Here is a 24115-nt window from a genome sequence, read left to right as displayed (position 1 = left end):
GGCGCAAGCACTGCGCCCTCCAGTGAAGAGGAAGCGGGAAAGAAAGTGACCCCCCCGTCACTGCCCTCAACGGGCCAGAGACTAACCAAGGCGTGTCCTCCCAAACACTGCCTCAAGACGGAGTCAGCAGCAACTCACAACAGGCAAGAGGAGAGTCGCACACCCTGAGTGGCATGATGTCACGACTGCAACAAGGGGAAGAGCCCCTAGTCCTTGCACAGGACAGGACCTTCGAAAGGTCCACACAAAAGGAAGACAGGTGGCCAGACTCCACAACAAAGGAGAAGAAAGCGTGGCACAGCACCACGCTATGAAGAAGGAAGAAAGGACATTGTGTGACATCACCTGTCACACTGCAACACCTGACGACCACAGAAGAATAAGAACGGAATATCAACAGGGTGGAGAGATGGAGGACTCCTGCCACAAAGGAAGAGTGCACCCACAGACAAGACAGCCACCGGGGTGCGGTGACATCACTGGAGACAGCTCAGCGGGAGTACCAAATCTAAGACGCCATGCGCAAACTGCGTACTTGTCCCACGCTTCACAGTGTGACCGTCCAAGCCACCTGTCACCGGCTGCTTAAAGCAGATGGCATCACAGCTAACATCTGCACATGAGGAAAAGAAAGGCTGCACTAGCTATGGCAAAGTCCCTCCAATCACCCTCACTCCAGCAACATCACTTGTCGTCCAGGTCTCCGAATGGCAAGCACCCTCATTGCCATGTGCATCACGGTATCCATCAACGGAGCAGTTAAACAACCAGACTGGAGTCCTACATCGTTGCTTTGATGCTCTGAAGAACCAGTCAACCAATGATCACCTGCTCACCCTGCCTGTATCCTGCTCTCGGTGGCAAGAGCGAGTTGTGACCTGGACCCATCTGCCCCTGTGATGGCACGAGCGACTAGGCAGTGGTTCCTAGGAGGTCTTGCAGCTGCCCTGATGTGGCACACAAGCAACCCCTGTGCAGACCACAAGCATTCCCATGGCAACCCAGACAAGGGACCTCCCAAGCGCGAGAGAGGACTTGACATTGCCCCACCGATGAAGTCAAGGAGACAGCAAGGCTGTGCAATGGAGACTCCAACAGGTCACAGCACACCAAGACTGTCTTCAGTGAATTAACACAACACCAACTAGACATCCTCCTGGCAACATGAGACAATTTCCCTGAGACCATCTGCGAGCCTAACTCCACCTGGTCCATGTTGGCAAGCACACTGACTGCGAAACATCCACCCTTGCGTTTGCACGTATGACTTGACCGTGGCTCCTGTTGGAGAGCCTGCAGCGGCCCAGAGATGGCCCACACGCAGCCCAGCACAGTCCACGCTGGTCCCGTGGCAAACCCATTGAAAAGGCCTCAAGGAAGTTCCAGAGTGAGGAATCCACAAACAAGAGGTGGTCTGGAAGCAGCTCTATCAACAAAGTGTCAGGATGAGGACTTCACACCATCACAGATGTCATTCGTCTTCGAGCGATTGGCCTTCATGAAGCCGGGATGTCTCAACAATTGTAGTCACAGCGGACTCCACCAACGCTCTTGATGCACCCAATTCGAATGACGCACCCAATTCGACTGACAAACCCAATTCGAATTATATGCCCAATTCCAACAAATTGAACTGTAAACACCACCAGCCTTGCCACAAGTGCCCACAGGACTGAACCACAGTGCATCAGTGGACACTTAATCAACCATCTGACCGTCAGAGTCCAGGCTTCTTCCACACAGTGTTCGAGCCCGGCTGTACCTGGATAAGTCATGGACTCGTGCGCAAGTGTCCGTGTGCTCCCAGCTGCACCTGTCCACTGCAATCCTACGGCCTGCCTTCTCGAGGCCGACAGACTGATAGTGGTGGTTTTTGTTACTGTGCTTTCTTTTGCAGGTTGGACTTTGTTTTGTTCCTCAAGTTTTGGAGGAATGTAGTTTCCTGCTGGACATGTTCTAGTGTTTTGCCAGCCACTCGGCTGAGGCCTGGCCTATCTACACCTCACACTCACCCAACACAGGTGACCCTGCCAATAAAAAGGGCCGGCCGCACGTGCACAGGGCAAGTTCTACCGACCATGATACTGTGTCTGCGTGACTTCTTTTAGTAGCATGAGGGCCTAGGGCCCCCAACACTACAGCTACAATGCCGCCAACGCTGGCCACGTTACAGCGCTTTTTTTTTTTTTAACTCTACTTTCCTCTGTACATTTTCTCCCAGCCTCTGACTACCGTTAGCCACCTCCACCCGCCATAAAAAAGCACTTCCCCCTCTGTTTTTAACTCCACTTCTCTATTAGCAGTGCCTCCACATTCCTGGGTTCCGCAGGGTAAACATGAATATTACGTTATGAGGTTTCCTGTCAGGCCCTGCTACATCAGTAAAAACATCAATTGCAGGTCGTCATTTAATCATACCCGAGACGTGGATGCAAAGTGAGATGCTCAATCCAATTTGTTTCAATAGAACTCAGGTGAACGTATTTTGTTTGACCTTGGTTAAATCTGCTTAGGGAAAAATCATATTGAAGGGCGTTCCTTGCTAGAGATTTGATGAATAACAGACGTTGATGGTGCTTCCTGGGAAAGACCAGCATCCTTATTTATTGTTTACAAGGTACACCTAAATGCACCTACCTTCGATTGAGGCATATGGAGATCCTGTGTGTGGTTAGAGGTAAATTTATAGAAACTGCAGCATTGCCATAACTAGCTAATGTGGACATGCAGTGTTTGGAATGCATCTTGAATTGATGTTGTTTGAAATGTACACCATATTGTACATAAACATCAACTTTAGAATTACATATCTCTTTTCACTTCAGTTTAGTGTAACTTTCTCTTAAAAATAAGTTAGGCGTGCTTTATTGAAATCTCATCTTGTGTTTTCAAGTAAGTGTGCTACAACGAAATCAGTAAGAATTGTCACTTAGCACATTTTAAAATAATGTTATCTTGATTACAGAAGGACTTCACTCTACTTGTTTTAAAATGAAGTGATTTCACACATTTCTAATGATCGCTTGCTGAATTTTTTATTTAAGATCGATGAATTCCTTTTCCCAGGGCATCATCAATGTGTTTATGATACATGGAGAACATTAGACTGCTCATTCAAGTTCACCCGTAATTGGAGTAATACTTCTAATGAACTCTAAGTGTGGTCGGAGCAAAGCAAATAATTAATTAGACACCAATGTATGTAATGTGCTTCCTCTCTCAGCCTTCATCCCTGTTGTCTGTGTAGCATCTTACGTCCCACTTCCCACCCTCCCGTTGTCTGTGGTGCATCTCCCTCCACCTTTCCATTGTCGGTCTTGTTTCTTCCATCATACCCATTTGTCTGTGCTCCTCCCGACCCTCTATAAGAAAAAAAAAAACTATGACGTGGCCAGTGCTGGACATATCAAAGTGTTTTTTTCTGTCCTCTTGCCTGCCACCATGCCTCCTGTTATCCTTGTCGAACACCCCTACTTCTGTTCTTGTTGCCCACACCCACTTCTGATCTGCGGGCTGTCAGAGAAAACATCCTAAATGAGAATTGAGAGATATTCCCCTAATATGGCAGCTTACTTAGCCCTGCTAGCCTCTCAAAGGCACTGGCTCGGCCTGTGATTCACACACTTCTGTTTCATCTTACAAAGACCATCCAGGCTTTGCAACCATTGGGAGGCATAAGTGTGTGTCAGTACTAGCAAGCAGTGGCAAAGATAACAGATCTGGTCTATGAGAGATCTATTGGCTTTGTCAGTGTCTTTTAGCTATGTTGTAGAGGAGCATAGCTAAAAGTTATTTTAAAAAATGCACCGACAACGGAAGGTAAAAAACATAACACTTATAGCACTTAAAAAAATAAATTATAACTTTTACACATGTTGCACAATGATAAATGACATTGGCAAAGCCAATTGCTCTCGCATAGGTGCGACCTATTGACTTTGCCAATGCTTGTTTACTGTGGTGCTGTATGAAATGCCTTTACATGCACTTAATAACGAACCAAGTATTTCCTCTAGTGAAAGTTGTCGTACTGATGTCTGTTGCAAAACTCTCTTCATTGTTTCAACGAATCCCTCACCTACACATTGCCTTAAGGCCACAAGAGAGAAAAAAACGAGGATAGTCTGCCTTGCCGCCCGTGTTGGGGATTGCCAGTATTGAAAGGCGGTCATCCAGGACTGGAATTATATTGTCTGTACTTGCAGATGACATGGATTTAACAACAGGAAACTATTCAGTACCAATCATTTCTATTTCATTTCCCTGTTGAATTGGAGCCAAAGAAGTTCAGTGCAACAACTTCCCATAAATTACCAGGTGACTAAAGCAACTCCAAGGGAACTTGATGACTATACTTTTACTGCGCATTAACACAGGCGTGTTAATTCCACATTGTCCATCTGTGGGAACTATAGCTGCTTTTGGTGTGTTTTCTTAGTGGCAAATGCATGGAAGTGGTTTTCATGTGGTTTCATGTGTTATGTCAGAACCGATTGCACATCATAATAACGATCTGAGAGCCCTCCCAATATTATGCCCGAGGCATCACAGCCAGAGAGACTTTTGCATTTCTGAAAGCTGCAACTGCAGAAAGCATTTCTGAAAGCTGTACATGCTCATGTGTACCCATATGGAATGCATGTGCTTGTTGGTGGTGGCAATGCAACACTCCCAAGACCTCCACACTGCATACAACCTCCCTTTAGGATATTCTACATGCTGGAGCACGCCTCGTTAAGGACTGGGAGAGATGTGACCACATCAGCCCTATCCTAATATAACTTCCCTGGCTCACCTTGGCAGCCTGCAACATCTGCATCCTCTACAAGGCCATCATTACCAACACTTTGGCTTAGCTGGCAGACAAGCTCACCATCTCTGGTGGCTCATGGCACACTTGCAGCTAGGATACCAATCAAATGGAGAAAAAGATGTGCAAAAAAGAAAAAAATAAGGAAGGCAACAGATTATTTCCTTCTGTGCACCGAGCATCTGCAACAATATTCGTGTATCAAACAGGATTTCCCTAACTCTGCTCGAAGAAAGGTATCACCAAAAGATTTATCTCTAGAGTCAACTACATCAAAATGCAATAATAGTCCAGTTTCAATCTCAGAAACCAAATAAATTTCCATGCATGTTGACTGGGTCCTTGCATTGGACTATGTACAACATTCCATTGACGTCTGGCTAGGCTTGCACTATTTAAGTACAACATATATACAGTCATGTCTTCATCCATGTGAGGGAATGAGGCATGTGATCAGCTTCACTGTAACATCTATTGAAACTTCATCCTCAATTCCCTGCAGCTGTTCGGCTGTGGGCACATGGGTGAAAGCATTCAGACAGTCATCTGCCACTGCAAAGGTCAGCTCCTATTTCCTTAGAGGTAGAATGATATTCAGTTTGCCAGGTCTGGCCTTTCCTATGTTTGGAGATGATTCAGTAGCAGTATGCTTATAGATAGAGGCCTCATTTCCAGATTTATGGAGGAGTCTGTCTCTGGGTTGACAAACTGTGAGCTTTGGATTGTATTCACTTACTTATTTAGTATTTTGTCATTCATTGTGTCGTGTCTTTGTGGTTATCTCATGTTTGGTTCCACGGGGTTGGTGCTCTGCATACAGCCTATTCTCCAGAGCCTTTCACATTTCGGCAACAATTCTCACTCAAGCACCTTCGTGTCACCACCATATACATACAAAACTGAATGCTGATTCTATCCATTTTCTGTGCTGTCCTACCAGGATGACTGGGGTGAGAAACTGTTACTGCATTATTTTACACCCGCCCTGTTCGCCTACCATCCTGTGCCATATGGTGCTATACAAAGAGTGGGTTGTATTGGGTGAATCCTTGCATTGTCAAGTGCTGCCTAGTTGGTCATTGCTTCCATCACTTTGTAGACCTTTGCTGCTGCTCAGCCTTGGTACCTCAAAAACCAAGAAGCCTCTTCTACAGGAAGCTTCTGCAGTACACACAATGTGAACTTCAGAATAAAAACCTCGATGTGCTTACTGAACATATTGTGAAGAACTGCTTTCAGTCGCTCCCACTTTCAATCCTCAATACACTCTCTAAACACCTAACTGCACCGGATAGTAAATTATTCAATATGGGGAGAAACAAAGCTTTACTTCAAAACTTACGAGGCACAAAATCTGTTGAAACACCTTCCAAGAGGTTTGCCTCAGACTAGCACTGTAACAGAGCATTGTGATGACTGAAGCAGGCCTTAAACTTCATTTGATGGGCAACCAAAATATAATAATGGAGAGACAATCATTTTACACCATGTTCCAATTTCCCAACTAACCCACTGAATGTTATGTAGTAGCTTTGAGAGTATTGGCCTTGCACTATGGGTTTGAGGGCACTATTGATTTGTATACTACAGACCAAATAGCTGCTCATTACCACAACAGGAAAATTCAAGAACCGCTTCTGAGACACAGGAACACTTTGCTAAAGAAATTCAGTTGCAGCTGGTGACATTTGACCGTGGTGGGGTGTAAAAGTTGGGTATGATCTTTATGTAGCAAGCGAAGAGAGCAAGCTTAATGGACAAAAATGGGGTCCGGGGCAGGGTGTGGTGGGGTGACAGAGGTATACTCCTATACTCCTCCGGAAAAAAAAAAATGAAAAAAAGATTGGCAAATGGTGCATTTTAAAGCAAATGAATTTAGTGAGAAAGCAAGGTTTATAAAGCAGTAAGAACATATTGAACACAATGAAATCTACCCCATATATTACTGCATTAATTTGTTTAATAGTTACTGTAATGTGCAAATTGTATAGTGCAACAACTTCAGGCCCTTCAAAGTGTGCTCTTTCTCAGTGTCTTGCACTAAATGGGGCTACAACTTTGGGAGAAAACACTCTAACCAGGCTTCGGGAAGCACCCACAGCTGATGGCTGAAATCAGTCATATAAAAAATATGTGCACAGATGTCTAAGTGGGATGAAAAAAGTCGGGCTCTCTAAAAGGAAACATGTTAAAAAGAAGAAAAAAAACTGTGATTCCCATAGTGTGCCACCCAACTGATATTTTGGTTTCTTTTGGTTTCTTTCTAAGATGTTATTGCATACAGATATAGAACACAACTGACATATACTCCTAAAACGTGCCAGTGCTATTACCTTTGACAGTGGTTGTTAGCTGTTTCAGATGAATGGGTCACAACAATGATCTGTTATAAAGAATATAACATTGGAAATGTTTCAATTCTGAAACTGGGAGACTGTGAATTAAATATTATTGAGGCCTGTGGAAGGAGTATTGGCCTTCAGTTATGTGCGCTTTATGTTAGATATGTATGCTCTTTTGTCTGCATATTATCCATCTGCATATCTTAAAACTCATCTCTTTCCTCTTCAGCACCCTTTTCACTCTCCGTAAATGCACTTCCTCTGATCTCCCTCACTTCACCACCCCTAACCATACACTTCACTCATGTGTAAGCACTTTTTTTTTTTTTTTACTTTTGTCTTGTAAATATTTTGACTTCTATGTATCCCCTTCACACACATTTACACAGAATTTCAATTACAAGTGGAATTCACAACCATTGTTTTAGGTTCAAAAGTAATTAGATGCACCAAAAAAAATACAAAAACACAACATGATGAAATCCCTAATACTCTTGAGGAATGCAAGATTAAGTAAAACATGTAAAGTAAAAGAGGAACTAAATTGTTGATATGCATTACTTTAACATTCATCTGTTGTAAATCTTTCCATGCTGTGGGCATTAATGTTAAGGGCACAAAAACAGGGTCAGTTTTAATGCCACACAGAACGTAACTGCCTTTACTATGAGGTCATATTTCTTCCTTTACGCTTGACTCGTATCATTGGATCAACTTCGTAAGGGAACAAAAAACCTGCTCATATTGTGGATCAATTTTGCAGGGGAACAAATACAACTGCTCCTCTTCTAAAGAGACCAGCAATCTGCAGTAGGGGGCTAGGATCTTACAGTAAGGGATGTTAGCATGGCCAGGGATTTCAGCACAATATCCATAACCCAAGATAAGCATTATAACACATACCATTACCAAGGACATGGTGACAAATCACACATGCTTACATCCAATCCTACCTGGTGATGAATGGGAAAGGGTGAGATCTATGCCTGTGAATGACAAATGTGTGGCCTTGTGCAGGGATGAAGGCTCCAACACCCAAAACAGTAATGCTGACATCATCACTGACCTACAGTGGATACCACCACAGACCACAATGGCAAAAAAAGGGCTTTAGCAAGGTAAGCCCTACGTCGCACATTACATTGCAGAAACTTGATTTACTGTCTGGCTTCCTTCTCCTACGTCAAAGTAAGGTGGGGCAGGCATTCTGGGACATACAGCCCAGACTTCAATACATCGATTTATTTAGAGATACAATTGTATCTCCAAATAAATCAATCTATTTAATATTTTTGAAGTAAATGTGTAGGCATTCCAGAGGGGGCAGCCCGATAGCCCTAATGGAGAAACTGCCTGTGAAGAAACTACTGACATTGTCTAAAGCGTTGAACTTTGCATATGTTCTGCAAAGGAAATACCCAGTACTAGACAAAATGACAGTGAAGTTTACTTGTTACGTGGCAAGGTGTCAAGTGACAAAGTGATGACATTTGCTAGGATATAGACAGGGTGTTGACTATTTATTCTACCAGATCCAAATACAATCATTGTGGTTCTAAATCTTATCCCGCTAATTCTGCAAAGTATTGCCCTGCTACAAAGAAGAATTTTTAAATGCAAAAATGAAGTAGGTCATTTTGCCAACGTGTGCAATAGTTCTTATATGAATAAGAACAGGAAAAATAATATTGGCCATAGGATGTGAAAATATTGCCCAATGTAAGACTTAACATGATTCTTAGCATAGTAACTTGAATCTACTCAAACTGATCAGCAAACACATTATGGTATTGATGAAGAACCATAGGTACATACAAAGTTTTGTGAAACACGCTTTGGTTGACTCAGAGTGCTCTTTCAATGTGTTTCTGATTTATTCTTTGAAGCTAATTGGTATAACAAATCCATAGAAGATCCTCATATTAAAACATTTTTGTATGGTCGAAATACTGTTCAAACAAGTGGATTTACTATGTCTTCCATTCCCTTTAATGAAATGAAGATGCTTATATAGCCAGGAAAAGTCAACATTTGTTAGGACGGTGCCTGAGACCTGATGCTGTGGTTCCCATTTCTTGTATGTTAGTTCTACTCTGTTGAAGACATTTGAGAGCAATGTCAGAAAAAACCTGTTAAGCTGTGAGAAAGGTTTCACATCAAATCAGACTTAAAGAAATTGCCTCTTCAGTTAAGCAAAGCCTCAGAAACGTTCCATTATGGGTTAGAAAGTAATTGCCATCTAACTCAGAAAATATGTCCTGTTTTGATCTAAAAGAAACTCTTTTTATGGCTGTTGCATGAAACAAACAACATTGCTCTGCGAAATGTCTGTAATAGACTCTTACATATCACACACATTAAAAATAAATTAAAGGAAAACGGTTTAAAAACAAAATCTGTTAAGAATTATTAAAGGTCTTCAAGGCAAGTCTCTCTGCAGAGCAGAGCTGGGTGCATCATCAAGGCCCCCCCGCCCTTGAAAGGCTGGAGCCCTCGGTCAGAGCCCACTTTCCCCATTCCTTATAACATCTCTGACCAGCACTATGAGATCACTTACGAAACAAGCATTGGCAAAGCCAATAGGTCGCGGCAATGAGTGACCTATTGCCTTTGGCAATGGGTGGGGTGGTGACCAGGAGGATGGTCGGGGTGGTGAATGGTAGGGCTGGTGGGGGTGATGAACTTGGTGTGAGAAACCAACCATCCACGTCCTTGGCTGCTGCATTGCAGAGGGGGAAGCACGAGAGCAGAGCGACAAGGGTCTGGATTTTTACTCTGAGCATGACAGCAGCCACAGAAGAGCCCTTGGCTCTCCCTACTCTGGATGTTCCTGCATCCAGAGTAAGGAGAGCACCGGGTGTTTCTCTCCAGATTCTTACCTGGCCAATGGATGCCTCAAAAGATGAAGGAATCAGGAGGACACCAGGCAGTGTATATGCAACAAGAGTGACCATTGTGCACATAGGCAGCATCCATGGATTATTTATGCAAGCACGGTCAGCAGCTACTAGTAGTTAGAGTGAGCATTGCATGTATTTGTTCCACTTCACCACCTTCCCCTGCGAAGAGCAACAATAGAATTGTAGGAGTACCAAGCTTGGTCAGAAACATCAAAGGGCAGTCCAGCACACAAGTACAGGGGAGCAACATGCTTCACAAAGAGCATCAGCAGCACTGCATAACTTGCAGACCAGTCCTTGGCAGGGCTACTGTACAAATTTTGCAGCAAGCCTTAAAACTGAACATCCAGTGGATTCGGGAGTCTTGGGCCACAGGCAGATGTTCACAACACTGCCTGGAGAGGAACAAAAAAGCAGTTTTATTACACCTTGCACACAGTGAGTAAAAGAAGAGTGTAAGGGCTTGTTAACCAAAAAAAAATGGTACTGGGCGTTCGGAGCAAATGAAGACACCAGCTCTCCTGAGGAGGGTTTGTAAACCATGAAAAGAGAAGTCTCTAAAATGGTAATAAAATGAGGGATAGTAAAGGGATTGCGTACTTAGTTCCTGCTCTCAGGGAGGTTTAAACAGAGAAAGAGGCACGGCAAATGCACGCCTTGCACAAATGATGAGAAACAATGGGAGAGCGACGATGGAGCATGCAAATTGCAAAGTCTAAGGGCGGGCTGAAGCCCACAATGTCGATACATCATGCATCAGTTGGAGACAGCACATGCACGCCGTCTGAAGCAGAGACCTAAAAGGCATTTTATTTTGCCCCAGAGCGGGTTTCAAGATTCTCAGAAGGTAAAATACACAAGTTTTTAATGCTCCTGCTCCATCTCAATTCATTGAGGAACCTACTACCAGACAGTATGTTGGCATTTGTGAATGAGTGTTTCTTTAGAGAGCATGTTGGGGTTGGTGAATAAATGATTCTTTAGAGAAAGAAAGGAAAATGTTACTTACCAGTAGACATCTGCTCGTGGCATGTAATGCTGTAGATTCCCATGTTGTGCATTATCCTGCCATCTAGTGTTGGGCTCAGAGTGCTGCAATTTGTTTTTCTTCAAGAAGGCTTTTCGAGTCACGAGATCCAGTGGCTCCTCCTACTCGGTGCTACTGTGCATGGTAATTAAGTTATTTGTTAGATTGTTTTGCTGCAGGTGGGTGAGTGTTAGAGTATAGAGAAGTATAGAAAATAGTATGTCCATGTGAGTATAAGGAAATATGTACAATTATATACAAATAGAGAGTAACTTAAATGGCCACAGGCCTCTGGGGAGGATGGAAGATGCATGTGAATCTACAACACTGCATGCCACAAACAGATGTCTACTGGTAAGTAACATTTTCCGATCGATGGCATGTGTGGTTGTAGATACACATGCTGGGCAAAGACTGCAAAGCAGTCCTCCCAAAGAAATGCAGTGGCTAGCCTGTGGGAGTTGCAGTTGTTTGAAAAAGTGTTCTTAGGAAGGCCTGTCCTACATTGGCTTTCTGAGGCGCTTGAATATCTACGCAGTAATGTTTAGTAAATGTGTGTGGCGTAGTTCAATTAGCTGCTGTGCAAATGTCAGCTCAGGGGTTATTCCCTAAGACTGCCATTGTGGCCCTTTTTTTTTGTGGAATCTGGTTTATGAGTCAATGTCTTTTGGCTTTAGTGTAACACATTTGTATACACTTTACTATCCATCTAGGTATGCTATTTTTTGTAATAGGATTTCCTTTATGTGGTGCTGAAAAAGCCACAAAAAGCTGTTTAGTTTTCCTGTACTTTTTAGTTCTGTCAATATACTACATGAGGGTTCATTTTACATCTAATGTGTGGAGTGCCCTTTCTGTCACAGAGTTCAGTTGTGGCAAGAAAACCGGTAACTCAATAGTTTGGTTAATGTGGAATTATGATGCAACTTTTGGTAGAAATGTAGGGTTTGTACGTAGGATAAGTTCATCCTTATGTATCTGAAAGAAAGGCTCCTCCAGTGTTAAGGCGTGTAGCTCACTAACACGTCTTCAAGATGTAATAGCAACTAAGAAAGCCACTTTGTAAGAAAGGAATTGTATAGGACATGAGTGAAGAGGCTCAAACGGAGGAGCCATGAGCCTAGTGAGTACAATATTAAGATTCCAGGCAGACACTGAAGGTAGCCTTGGGGGATTACTCTTTTCAAGCCTTTCATTGCAATTGCAGCTAAGTGTAGCCAAATTGATGTGTAAGCTAGATTGCTTTCTGCATGTGAAGCAAATAACCTGTAATGTCTTGCACTGATGGTGTTAATGGATCAATGTGCTTAGATTGACAGTAACAGACAAAACATTTCTATTTTGCTGCATAGCAGGCTCTAGTTGTTGGCCTACATGCCCGTTTTAAAATATCCATACATTCTGCCGGTAATTGTACATAACTGAACTCTATGACTTCAGGAGCCATATTGTAAGGTTGAGTGAATTGGGATCTTGATGCCTTATTTGTTGGAGATTTTGTGTGAGAAGATCTGCTGGGGAGTTTTTCGTGCGGTACTAGGGAGAGATCCAGCAGAGCTATAAACCACGGTTGGTGAGCCCATGTGTGTGCTACCAGAATCATTTTGAGAGAAGTTTTTTTGAGTTTCCTCACCTTGAATGGAATGAGTGGGAGAGGTGGAAAAGCATAAGCAAATATCCCCAACCAGCTGATCCATAAGGCATTGCCTTTGGACTGGGGGTGTGGGTACCTGGATGCAAGGTTTTGGCATTTTTAGTTTTCTGCTGTGGTGAACAGATCTATCCGAGGTGTTCCCCACTTTTGAAAGTATTTTTGAAGGACTACTGGGTGGAGTTCCCATACGTGGACTTGTCGATGCGTCCTACTTAGCAGGCCTGCAAAGTTGTTGTCTGTGCCTGGGAGATATTCTGCCAGAAGATGAATTTGGTGATGATGAGCACTCCTCCAGATTATTTGTGCTAGCGTGATTCTCCCCCCACCACCCATTTTTGTAAATAATACATTGCGCCCATGTTGTCTGTGCAGATTAAGTCAGATTTGTGTATTAAGTGAGGCATAAAAGCCTTTGGGGTTAGAAAGACTGCCTGAAGTTCCAAAACACTGATGTGTATGGTCTGGTGACTGGGGTTCCTTGATCCCTGTACTGTGAGATTGTTAACAATGGAGTCTGGTGGCACTTGGGACCGGATGTATATTGGATCAGATGTGGGCAGCCTCTTTATATTTTTTATCTACCCGTGGTGTAATGATACAGGAGCGTCCAGGTTCTTTGAAAATGTCCTGGACATGTCTAAGAATTCCTGGCAACATAGGGAGGAATATGCCTTTATGTGTTGAAGTGAGGGTATCGAATAAAAAGTATTTCCCTATTGGGTCTTTATGTTATTGCACATTGTGATATGCTGCACCTCTGGCTATTACATGTTGATAGCCAATGGTGTCTTCTAGAGGTGAGGGGCGGGCAGAATAGAGATCTGGGTCTGTATCCATAATTGGGTCTGTATCATAAGTATCCCAGGGGTCAGGGTCTTGTGGAGTATCGTGTAGTTCTTCCCTACCATGTACAGGTGAACCCTATGGTGTGTATTTCCCACCTACTTCATAGCTAGTGAATGAGATGGTGGAGAGAGGAGGGGATGGTGGTAGCTCTATTAAAGAACAGCTGGTACAGTACTAGAAACCTTCTCCTTATGTGGCTTTTTTAGTGGAGGTGGTGAGGTTTCAAAAGCCTCCTGAAAAGAAAGCTTCTTCACATGAATGGTGGGAGAAGACACAATCCCGCCTGTGTCCTTATCAATTTGTATTTTCTGTTGCTTAGAGTCCATAGTCTCTAGAATTGGTTCAATTGGAGACAACAAAGCTGAAGAATTGTCAGATTCAGCCGTTTTTGGCACCAAAATGTTACGTCGGTTTCAAACCTTTGATCCCGAAGGGGCAGATTGTGTAGTTTTGTTCAGTGCCGAACTTTTTGGTGCCAAAGTTGATGGGACCGAAATATTTGTTGTTGAAGTTTTTGGTTCCGAACCTTGGGATTGTTTCAGTCAGACTGAAGGAATAGGAATTTCAGTCTTTCTGAATTTTGGGGCCGAGTGCAGAGCACTCAAATCGAGTTTCCATAATCTGCCATGGCCTGAAGGCAGTGGTGGTCCATTGACCTCTTTTGTGAGTCTTTTAACTGTCTTTGTGGAAGGAGGAGGGGCAGGTTTTTTACTCACGACTTGCGCAACAGTGATGTCCTGGCTCTCGATGTTGGATTGCACATCAGAATCTGTGTCTTCGACCGAGAATGTCCCTTGTTGCTCCAGCACCTCTTGTGTATGCTCATCCCTGAAAATATCTGGGATGCTGTCTTGTGTTGAGTGTGCCATTTCCAGTCTGTGAGCTCTTCGGTCCCAGAGTGTCTTCTTGGACCGAAACAATCGACACGCGTCGCAGGTCACCTCGTTTTGGTCTGGAGAAAGGCAGAGGTTACTCACTTGATGGTGATCCGTGTGTATAAATTTGGTATGGCACAGAGGACAAAATCTAAATGACGTCCATTCCATTAGGGTGTCATATTATTCTGTGCCCCTAGGAAATAGACCTAGGGCCGGGCAAGGCCCGCCCCGAAGAGTACGTGTTTTAAATTTAACCAAAGGCGATGTGAATTATGATTAAGAAAACGGGAAAAAAACAATTTAACAAAAAACTCAATGCCCATGCGCAGCAGCACCAAGAAGGAGGAGCGACTCGATCCCGTGACTCGAAAAGCCTTATTGAAGACCAACAAGTTGCAGCACTCCGAGCCAAACACTAGATGGCAGGATAATGCAAATGTGTACATGCCACTGAACAAATGTTTTCCCTTGCTGTTTACCGAGGGCAATGGTGTCCAGTTTATTCTGTTAAAAAGTCTACATTTTAGCAACGTAGTAGCATCAATTACAAATGCCCTCTATTGTGTTATCCCAGCAGAGATGTTTTCGCGAAAGGAATAATGGAATTTTGTTTTAAGGAATTCAAATTGCTGTAGCCCAGGGTTGTTGCACCAATACTTTTCTTCAAGAGAAAGTGTGGGCATCTCATTGTGCATTATGTTCTAGCACAAATTCTAACCTTTGAAATTATAAAGAATCACAGTCATTGTTTGGATTTTGTGCCACAACTCGTTATCACAATTTTGCTCACTGAATATAAATTCCAATATGTGAAAGAAAGCTAAATTATTGCCCCAAGAATTTGGTTAAGAATGCTACCACTGTAGGAGTCTGGGTTAAAAACAATAAGCCAAGATTTGCAATTTAAGAGTTGTTAAATTTTCTTACCGAAAGAAGGTTGTATATTTAGGTAATTCATCATGTTTATGCTGAAGGTGAGAATGATCTTTCATAAGTAGGAGGTAACTTTAATAATGATTTCAGGTTAGAATGTGCGGGTGAAGGGTCTGTGGAAGAAGAACCAGTTACTACAATTTCTGTTAGTTCACATGTAGGGGTTTCCGATTGGTTGTATGATGGAACCACTCATGCCCGAACAACGCATGCCTTAACAATGCAGTCGGAACCACGATTGTGTTGTTTCCACACATGCCTTTACAACAAATTTTGTTGTAAAAGCATGCACAGTAAAGGCATGTGTGGAAAAAGCATGCAAAACGGTATGCATGGTTTTGTCATGCAAACCCCACCCCCACTCGGATTGAGGCCCAAAACTACCCCCACCCCTAATACCTAACCTATCCTGTACCCTAAAATGTTTGTTTACCCCGACCACCCACCCCTGCCCCACAAAACAAAACTACCCGATACCCCCATGTTCCCTGAACCCTAGAAACTACCCTGATCCCCACACCCCTACAAACTAAACTAACCGGACCCCTCCACCCGCCCTGAGCCATTAAAAAAAACAAAAAAAACAAAATACCCTGACCCCAGCCCTAAAAACTAAACCACCCTGACCCCCCCACCCAAAGCCCTAAAAAAAGAAAAAAAAAATACAACTATCCCGACCCCCCAACCCTGCCCCAACCCCACTTACGCCACCACATCCTTTCCCGATCCTTCCTCCTCTTCTCTCCTCCTGCCCTTCCTTAAACCTTCCCACACCCTTTAAAAATAAGCTACCCCATCCTAAATAAGAAAATTAACCAACCCACCAACCTGCCCCTAAAATTAAATTAGCCCGACCCCCCTTATTAAAAAAAAATACCCAAGCCCCCCAACCCTGCCCCTTAAAAAAAAAACTAAAAAAAAAATAGAAACCCACCCCGGAAATCCCTTAATCCACCGGCCACCCATGCCCCAACCCCACTTTCCTCACCGTGTCCTCTCCCGAACACTGCATGGATTTCTCTGTGCCTACACGCATATGTGTAGTTCAGCACATGTGTGGATAAGGCACAGAAAAAGCCATGTGTTGTTCAGGGATGCGTGGTTATGCTTGAGTGGGAAATGCCGGCGCCCTTAATGACGCATTGTTAAAAATGTTTCCTTTTCTGAATTTAGAGAATACTGCTGATGTATCAGACATGGAAGTCAACTGTTAACAATGACAATAACGACGTAAATAGTGCATCTATACTAAGTGGTGAAGTCTTGCAGTAGGTTTAGAGTGTATGCTGCAGATCTGAAAGGACTTCTTCCCCAAAACATATTAATGATTATGCCTGACTTGCATTTGTACCTTTTGTATTGCTTCCTGTTTGTGTATTACATGTTCTTTATTCTTTGTTTGGTGATCCGGGAGTATGATGACCTGCTCATCAAATACAAAACAGGTTCAGGTTTGTTAAAAAAAATATATATATATACCATCCACCCCCCTCGTCTGTGCATGCCTCACGTAAATACCTGTATTTCTATGCTTCCAGGCAGCCCAGAGGCGAGGCACAGAAATACCCTCAAATATTACAGGAGATAATGATTTACTGTTCTAACTGTAGCCCCTTAATATTTGAGGAAAGTTTTTGTGAGCGTTGCTGTACTTTCAACAAGCAGGTAAAATATAAAGTTCGGCATGCCATGGCCCATACTCGAAATGCTTTTTTATGCGCACCAGAAAACGAGAGGCGATAACAAATGGGGAGTTTGACCAGATGGAAAATGGAAAATGGAAAATGGATGTGCTGGCTGCTGCCTCTCCTTTTGTTCTGCTAGAATGGCTTCGGCTTCTACCAGGTGTGCAATTCCATGCATTCATTATGTTCTTCCTGTCCCTGTAAGAAATGTTTTAGTGTGCTGTGCCTCATTCTTCCCAAGCCAAACCGTGTCCTCCCTCTACCTGACACTCAAAAACGTTTCAAGGCATGGGCAAAGTGGGCTCTGGCCGAGGGCACCAGCCTTTCAGGTGGTCCCCGACAGAGCCAGCGAGCCCTGTTCTGCAGAGTCGTGTGCTTAAGCCCTTGAATAATTCTTCACCAGATTGTTTCAAATACTGTTTCCTTTTAATATATTTTAAATGTGTTTGATGTGTGAGAGTATTACTTTTTGCAGAGAAATGTATTTATGATTTATGCAGCATCCATAAAAACATTTTTTTACAGCAAAAAAGAACCTCTTGTACTGGAAAGGCGGGATGTCACAGAGCTTACTTGCATTAATATTAATGAGCTCCTGATGTGTCACAATATTGAAAACACAGGTCACTGTCTCTAAAGACGTTTTAGGGCTTGATTCACTAAGGTAAACTTACGCCGAAGCTTATTTTTGCAGTTCACAAAGCAATTCTATGAGTAGTATTTTTATGACTGCTTATCTTTTTATGTGTGGAGTCTTTTCTTTTTTTACTACTCGTAAAATTCCTTTGTGAATTGAAAGAAAATTGTAAACTTACACAGAAGTGTAGGTTTACCCTTGTGAATCGGCCCCTTAGAATCTGGCCAAGAGGGCATGAAACAGAGGCCCCCAAAATACTTTTGGCCCATGGCTCCCAAAATTCCTAAGATGTCCCTGCTGACAGTAGAATAGGCAGAATCCAAGCATTTCTGTCTCAAAATAGGCACAGCTAAGGGACTTTAGCTTTGTGTCGATTTTAAGAACGTTAAGCCCTATATCCTGGATATTTGTTTGAAAAGCTCTCCAGAATTCCTTGTGCCCCACAACCCCCCACACTTCCCATGAGTGAGGAAACATCTGATGGGAGATAAGGACCTTCATGTAAATCTCTTCTGTCCATTTCCTGCTTTCCAAGGACACTAAGACATGGTTTCCATATCTTCACTTTAGATTTTTCAGCAATAATTCTGCCTTGCTAATGGCATACGATGAACATAGTGACATTTCCAGAATTAAAAATTGGCTTTGGAATTAAGAAAAATGAAATGGAGCTGCACATATACTAATGAGTCATGAAGGCAAAATGCTGTTGTACCTATTTGTTATTCAATCAGCTCTGAACCATAAAAGTATGTATCATCTATAGACATTCTTGTTGACCCATCAGTTTAATTACACAAACACCATTCAAGTGATCTCAAAAGTGCCAGAAAAAAATAATTTCCCAGGAAATCCAAACCTAGGCGAGGGACAGTTGGCGCTGTATAAATGAATTTTTATTTATATTTGTCTTGGTTTAAGGTAAAAACAAATTACAGAGAAGTATCAATATGTTATTAGTTCCTTCATAGTGGAAACACTGGGAATAGTCACTGATCCCTGTAAACATATGACAGAAGAAGTAAATGCCTTTGTGATAAATTCACTTTGTTCCTTAAAACTAATGAGGAGGATCAGACGAATCCACTATTGAAAGAGCTATTGTTGACTCAAAAACAGATTATTGAGATGCTTACAGTTTGGTGTCACTGAAACCATACAGAAACTATGGTAGTGTGAAATTCTTCAGCTCAAACAGTCAGCAATGTTTCCATTTGTACCCCCAGTTTACCAATGTTATTCCCAACCAGTGATTTTTAGGTATTTTTACTTCCTATTCCGTTTAGTTAAGACAGCCTGTTGCTTTTATGCTTATTTGTTTTGCTTATTCTAACGAGAATTAGTCGCAGTAAGTGTCTTAGTTTTGTTTCAATGTGTTGTGTACACGGAGGGCATAGAAATATTTTATGCTGTGCAAGGTTCAATTAAAATCGATGCTTTGGTCATCCAGAAACAATAGGCTCATCCAGAGTGGATATCATCAGCTTACAGCTACAGTCTGTCTCATCTATCCCTAGAGGTTCACCTCCCTCATCTCTAGACAGCCCCAGATCTAACACTCTAGTGAAATAGAGATCATAGGTCGGGGTGTAGCTCAAATAAATCCAATTTTGTTTATTTGACTTTAATTGCAAAATATTGAAAAAGTAGAAGCATAATTTCAACCGCTCCCATTCTACGTCACTAATATACAGATTGAACTTATTAAAATGGCCCTTGGACGCAAACCATGCTTTAAACAATTAAATAATGTATCAACAAAATATTTAAAAACAAGAAGCATAATTTTTACCCTTGCATTGTACATCACTAAAAAAATGTATTAAACTGATCAACATGGTGCTTCCACCCAAACACATGCTCGGAAACATTTTAATAATTCATCAACTCTGTGCGTGTCGTTCTAATTTCATGAACTGCAAACCATCCATTCAGCCAAAATCTAACTGATGTCATTCAAGCTCCATCTATATTTTAAGAGGAATTGGTGTCATTCATCTTGTTACTTTAATCAAGCTTATACCATAAATTACTAATGCCTACCACCCTATCCCCTTTGTTCCATTACAAAGATAAAGCAGATGAGTACTGGTTGTAATGCAACCTTAACTAGCCTACAGTTCCCTTTGTGATGAGTAATGCCTTGTCACACCCTACTGATCATTAAAAAGGCAATGTGCCTAAGCGAGGTAACTCCCATTTACTTCAGAGAGATAGTAATTTATTGAGGAGCTCTCGGTACCTCAAACTTCCTACTGTCTTGTTGTTTTCAGAAGGCACAGCTATCTGTTCAGACAGCCACACTCACAGCCACAAATACAAAAAATATTGAGGATTACCTGGAATTCAGGAAGGTGATAAAGATATGGCACAACACAAAGAGATGTCACTGTTACTGTAAATACCTCAAAATCACTGGCGGACCTTCACTGCTTCCATGATGGGTGAGTCAGTAGGCGATAAAATGGTAGATATCAGCATATGGGACTTTATCTCTCACTCCTCTTTGCTTCGCTCCATTTGTTTGCACAACAATACGTTTTGGTGGAAGGGGAGCTATAAGAGAGCCATTACAATGTAATACAGTGAAGTAGGCAACATGAACTTGTCATGATTGTGGCAATCATGGATGTGATTTCCACATCACTGATGTGGTCTCCAAACTGCAGCTTCTACAGAGTACAAATGGGTTCTGCCATCCTGAAATTATGACTGCACAATACAAAACTAAAAGGAAAATCTTCAGTGGAAAATAGTTTTTTAAACTTTGTTTTTTTACTCCTTCAATTGAAAACCCTCCATACTAAAAGCAACGGTCATCATTCAGTTACATTAGTTTGGATAGTGCCTAAACCAACTAGTATAACTGAGGGTTTAAATTACGTAAATTGAGCCATAATGAGTCTTCCAAGAGATATAATATTAAGCTTCTGTTTTTTTATTTTTAAGTTACCACGCAGATGACAAAACCGGTTTCCTTCAGCAGCCAATTTCTCGTGCTGGTCACTGCCACTCTGTGCTATTTCAACCCCTCTCCCTCAAGGTGGACTTTTCAATTCTGGGATTGGCAATGGCAGAGACCTTAGGGAATAGGTATGGTGTTAATCGTGATCTCTCCAGTATATAGACCTCATCAGAATTAATACCTGGTATTAGTTGACTTTTAACCATCACTTTTTGTTTGCTATCAAAGGTTAGTGCAGACATCTAAGGAGTCGGAATAATTGTCCTGCTCTCTCTACCTCAGCCACCACTCTGATGTTCTTAATTCCCTTGAAATGGCCTGTTGGACCCCAAAACATTTAGCCTTCTCCCTTCACCCCTCTTGTTTTCTGAGCTTGGTTTTGATGGCATTATGACTCTGTGCACTTTACCACTGCTCACCAGTTCTGAAGTGCTTGTGTTCTCTCCCTAAACGTGGTACAATTGGCCTACACCTAATTGGCATATTTATTTTACTTATGCATCCCTAATATATGGTACTAAATGTACACAGGATCTGAAAATTAAATGCTACCAACTGTGCCAACCACTAAGGTAGCACTTTAAAACAAGTCTCAGGCCTGTCATTGCAGCCTGTAGTACAGTTTTGAGCTGCTAATGTGGCAAAATAACCTTTTCCCCAGTCCTAAACCTTCAGTTTCATACATATGTCACCTCTAAGTCAGTAAAGGTAAACCCTAAACAGCCCACAGGGTAGGTGTATTGTATTTAAAAAGTAAGACTTGTGTATTTAAGTTTTATATGTTCTGGTAGTGCAAAACTCCTATGTTTTTCATCACTGTAAGACCTACCTCTCTCATAGGATAATTTCTATTTCTGCCAACTTTCGATTGGAAGCAGGTAGAAATGTGATGTTTGGACTCAAATGAACTGTAATTTAGGTTACTCTGTAATGGTAAAGTCGAATTTTAGATTACAATTTTGAAAATATCACTTTTAGAAAGCGGGTATTCTTTTCTCCAAACGTTTCTAAGGCCTTGTAGGGTTTACCAGCTCTTAGGCCTATTAATGGCTACCCCACTAAGAATGCATATTGGGTCTAGGCAGTGAACAACGGACCATCCTGCCAGGATGGTTCAGGCTGGAGCAGTGCTCTGCCCTACGCACATTTCAAAGGGCTTGACTCCAGCACACACAAATGAATCCAACACTAGTCTTTTGTCATCCCAGACCTCTTGGAGCCTTGACAGGTGAAGACATTTCCAGAACAAGATGTAGGGGTAGAATAGGGAATCTCCCCACTTCAAAGGCCAGGACTATGTATAAATATTGAACATTCTGGGCCACCCTTCAAAACACTGCAGATGAGCCCAAGAAGGACTGCCCTGTACTTCAGAGGACTGCTCTGCTGCTTCAGGCCTGCTTTGTACCTCAGAAAAGTGTCTCACTGCTCTTAAAGGAAAGCTCTGCTGTTTGAAGCTTTCCTTGTACCCTCAGAGGACTGCCCCGCTGTTTGAAGCCTGCCTTGCTGCTTGATCCCAGGACTACCAGAGTGTCCCCAAAGGCTAGCTGTCTGGCCTCCTGTGTGAGCTACAGGGACTTAACGATCTGCAGAGACCTTGAACCTTGCACCTGGCCTCTGCCTGGAGTAAGTTCTAACTCCCCACCTGCCACCCCTCTACTCCCCCACGTGGTGCCCAACAAGTCCAGGACCCTTATAAGTTGTGCTAAAGCTGCTTCTCCAGCCAAAACCTGTAACTTGGGAATTTTCCACCAAAACATAGCCTGTGAACCAATAGGAGAACGGGACTTACATGCTTGCTAATCTGCCAGGAGTGCATCACCGGTCAGCTTGACTTTGTGTTAGCTCTCGCTACGTTCTCTACAGCAGCGAATCCTGTTCATCCGCTACAGCCAACAGCTTTGTCCTACTGGAGATTTTTTGACTTCCAAAAAAGTGACAAAATTTGAATGTAGAAATCTTCACCAAAACGTCATCCAGCAGCTCCCCAAAGACGACACCTCCTCCTTGGACATAGCTGGCTGCCTAGCCCCGCTGAACTTTACCTTCATAGGAACTTATCTTCAAAATGTATTCTAAGCCCAAAGGTAAGCCAAGACCAGGCCCAATTCACTACATGAATTCGAACAGAGCTCCATGTTGGTTGGCGATAATGTGTGACTTTGCCCCAGTCTTGCACAACTCGATGTCTGCCGTTGGCGATTCAATCCTTTAGATGCTATTCTTAACTTAAAAGTTAATTCTTAACTCCTGTTCCACTGATTAGATTTAATTTGTTTTGTTGTCAAATTATTAAGTGTTTCTCTATTTTTCTATATTGGTATGGGATTTTTCTTGCGTTGTGTTTTCACTTTTATTTATTTTTTGTTATAATTATTTTTTATTTACCGTTATCAAAAATACCATACAGGACAAACATTTGTTCCAACATATAGGAATATTCAATTGACTGTTTCAAAAAGGTACATGTCTGGCAAAATCATAAACATTGTGCTTATTTAACCACATTAGCCAAAGGGGAGATTAGGGAGGCTAATTTGTGAGCGAAGTCTGCGTTCTGGCCTCGGCATTTTGGACATTCCATGGATCGTGCAGGGTCCACATGTATCTGTGTTGCCGGTATGAAGTATGCTCTGCATAGGAATTTATGGTGGATGAGCTTATGGTGATGGTTGAATTTAATTAGTTGCAACTGCGCCAAACAAGAGAATCAAAACTTCTCTGCTAGGGGGTGGTCTAAGTCAGTCTTCTAGGCGGCCCAGAGTCTAGAGTCCAAAGTCTGTAGGAGGTGAGACAGGCATGATAATGCTTGGATATCAGTCTGTCTCTGTCACTGTCAGTAATGAGTAGTGTTAATTGGATAAACTCATCTGGAGCACGTGGGTACGATAGGACCCGGTCTCAAAGCACACTCTGCAGGAGGCGTAATACAAAATGATACATCAGCGTGGCAGCCGGGAAGCTAATATTTTCGGCGCAAGAAAAACACATGTTCTCTGGGAAAGAGGTCAGCCATGGTGTGTAAACCGAACTTGATTAGGGTATGCTCTACCAACCTTTATGGTGTGATGGGGAGCCAGGGATTGTTAGCCAGCGGGAGTGACGGAGACTAGAGAGTTCAGTCCCCCAGCATGAGAGTGAGTTTACGCCATGCCCAGCTAGTAGTGGCCAGCGGTTGTATGTCCTGTGGGTCTGATGGCAGACCTGCAGGTAGCAGTGCTTTCAAGGATGTGGGATCTGCAAAGTCTTTTTCAGGTTTGAAGTAGGGCTTTTGCGCACCTGTGTGGTACCAACGGTGGGCAAAGTGACAATGTGCCACTAAGTAAAATAGGTGGAGATTAGGGACTCCAAATCCTCCCCATTCGTACAGCATCACTTGAGTGTCCCAGCCTACCCATGGTTGTTTTTCTGTCGACATGAGGCACCGTAGTACACTCT

General features: G+C 42.7%; 1 protein-coding gene across 1 annotated transcript in view; it reads right to left on the bottom strand.

Moving 5' to 3' along the window:
- The window catches only part of LOC138246096 (cytochrome P450 2B2-like), a 262823-nt gene that overhangs the window by 134839 nt on the left and 103869 nt on the right, over positions 1 to 24115 (bottom strand). The gene's annotated exons all lie outside the window — the stretch shown is intronic.

This window comes from Pleurodeles waltl, chromosome 7 (genome assembly GCF_031143425.1).
Source record: "Pleurodeles waltl isolate 20211129_DDA chromosome 7, aPleWal1.hap1.20221129, whole genome shotgun sequence".
Lineage (NCBI taxonomy): Eukaryota > Metazoa > Chordata > Amphibia > Caudata > Salamandridae > Pleurodeles > Pleurodeles waltl.
The sequence above is the reverse complement of the archived record's forward strand: the minus strand, read 5'-3'. Positions and strand labels throughout refer to the sequence as shown.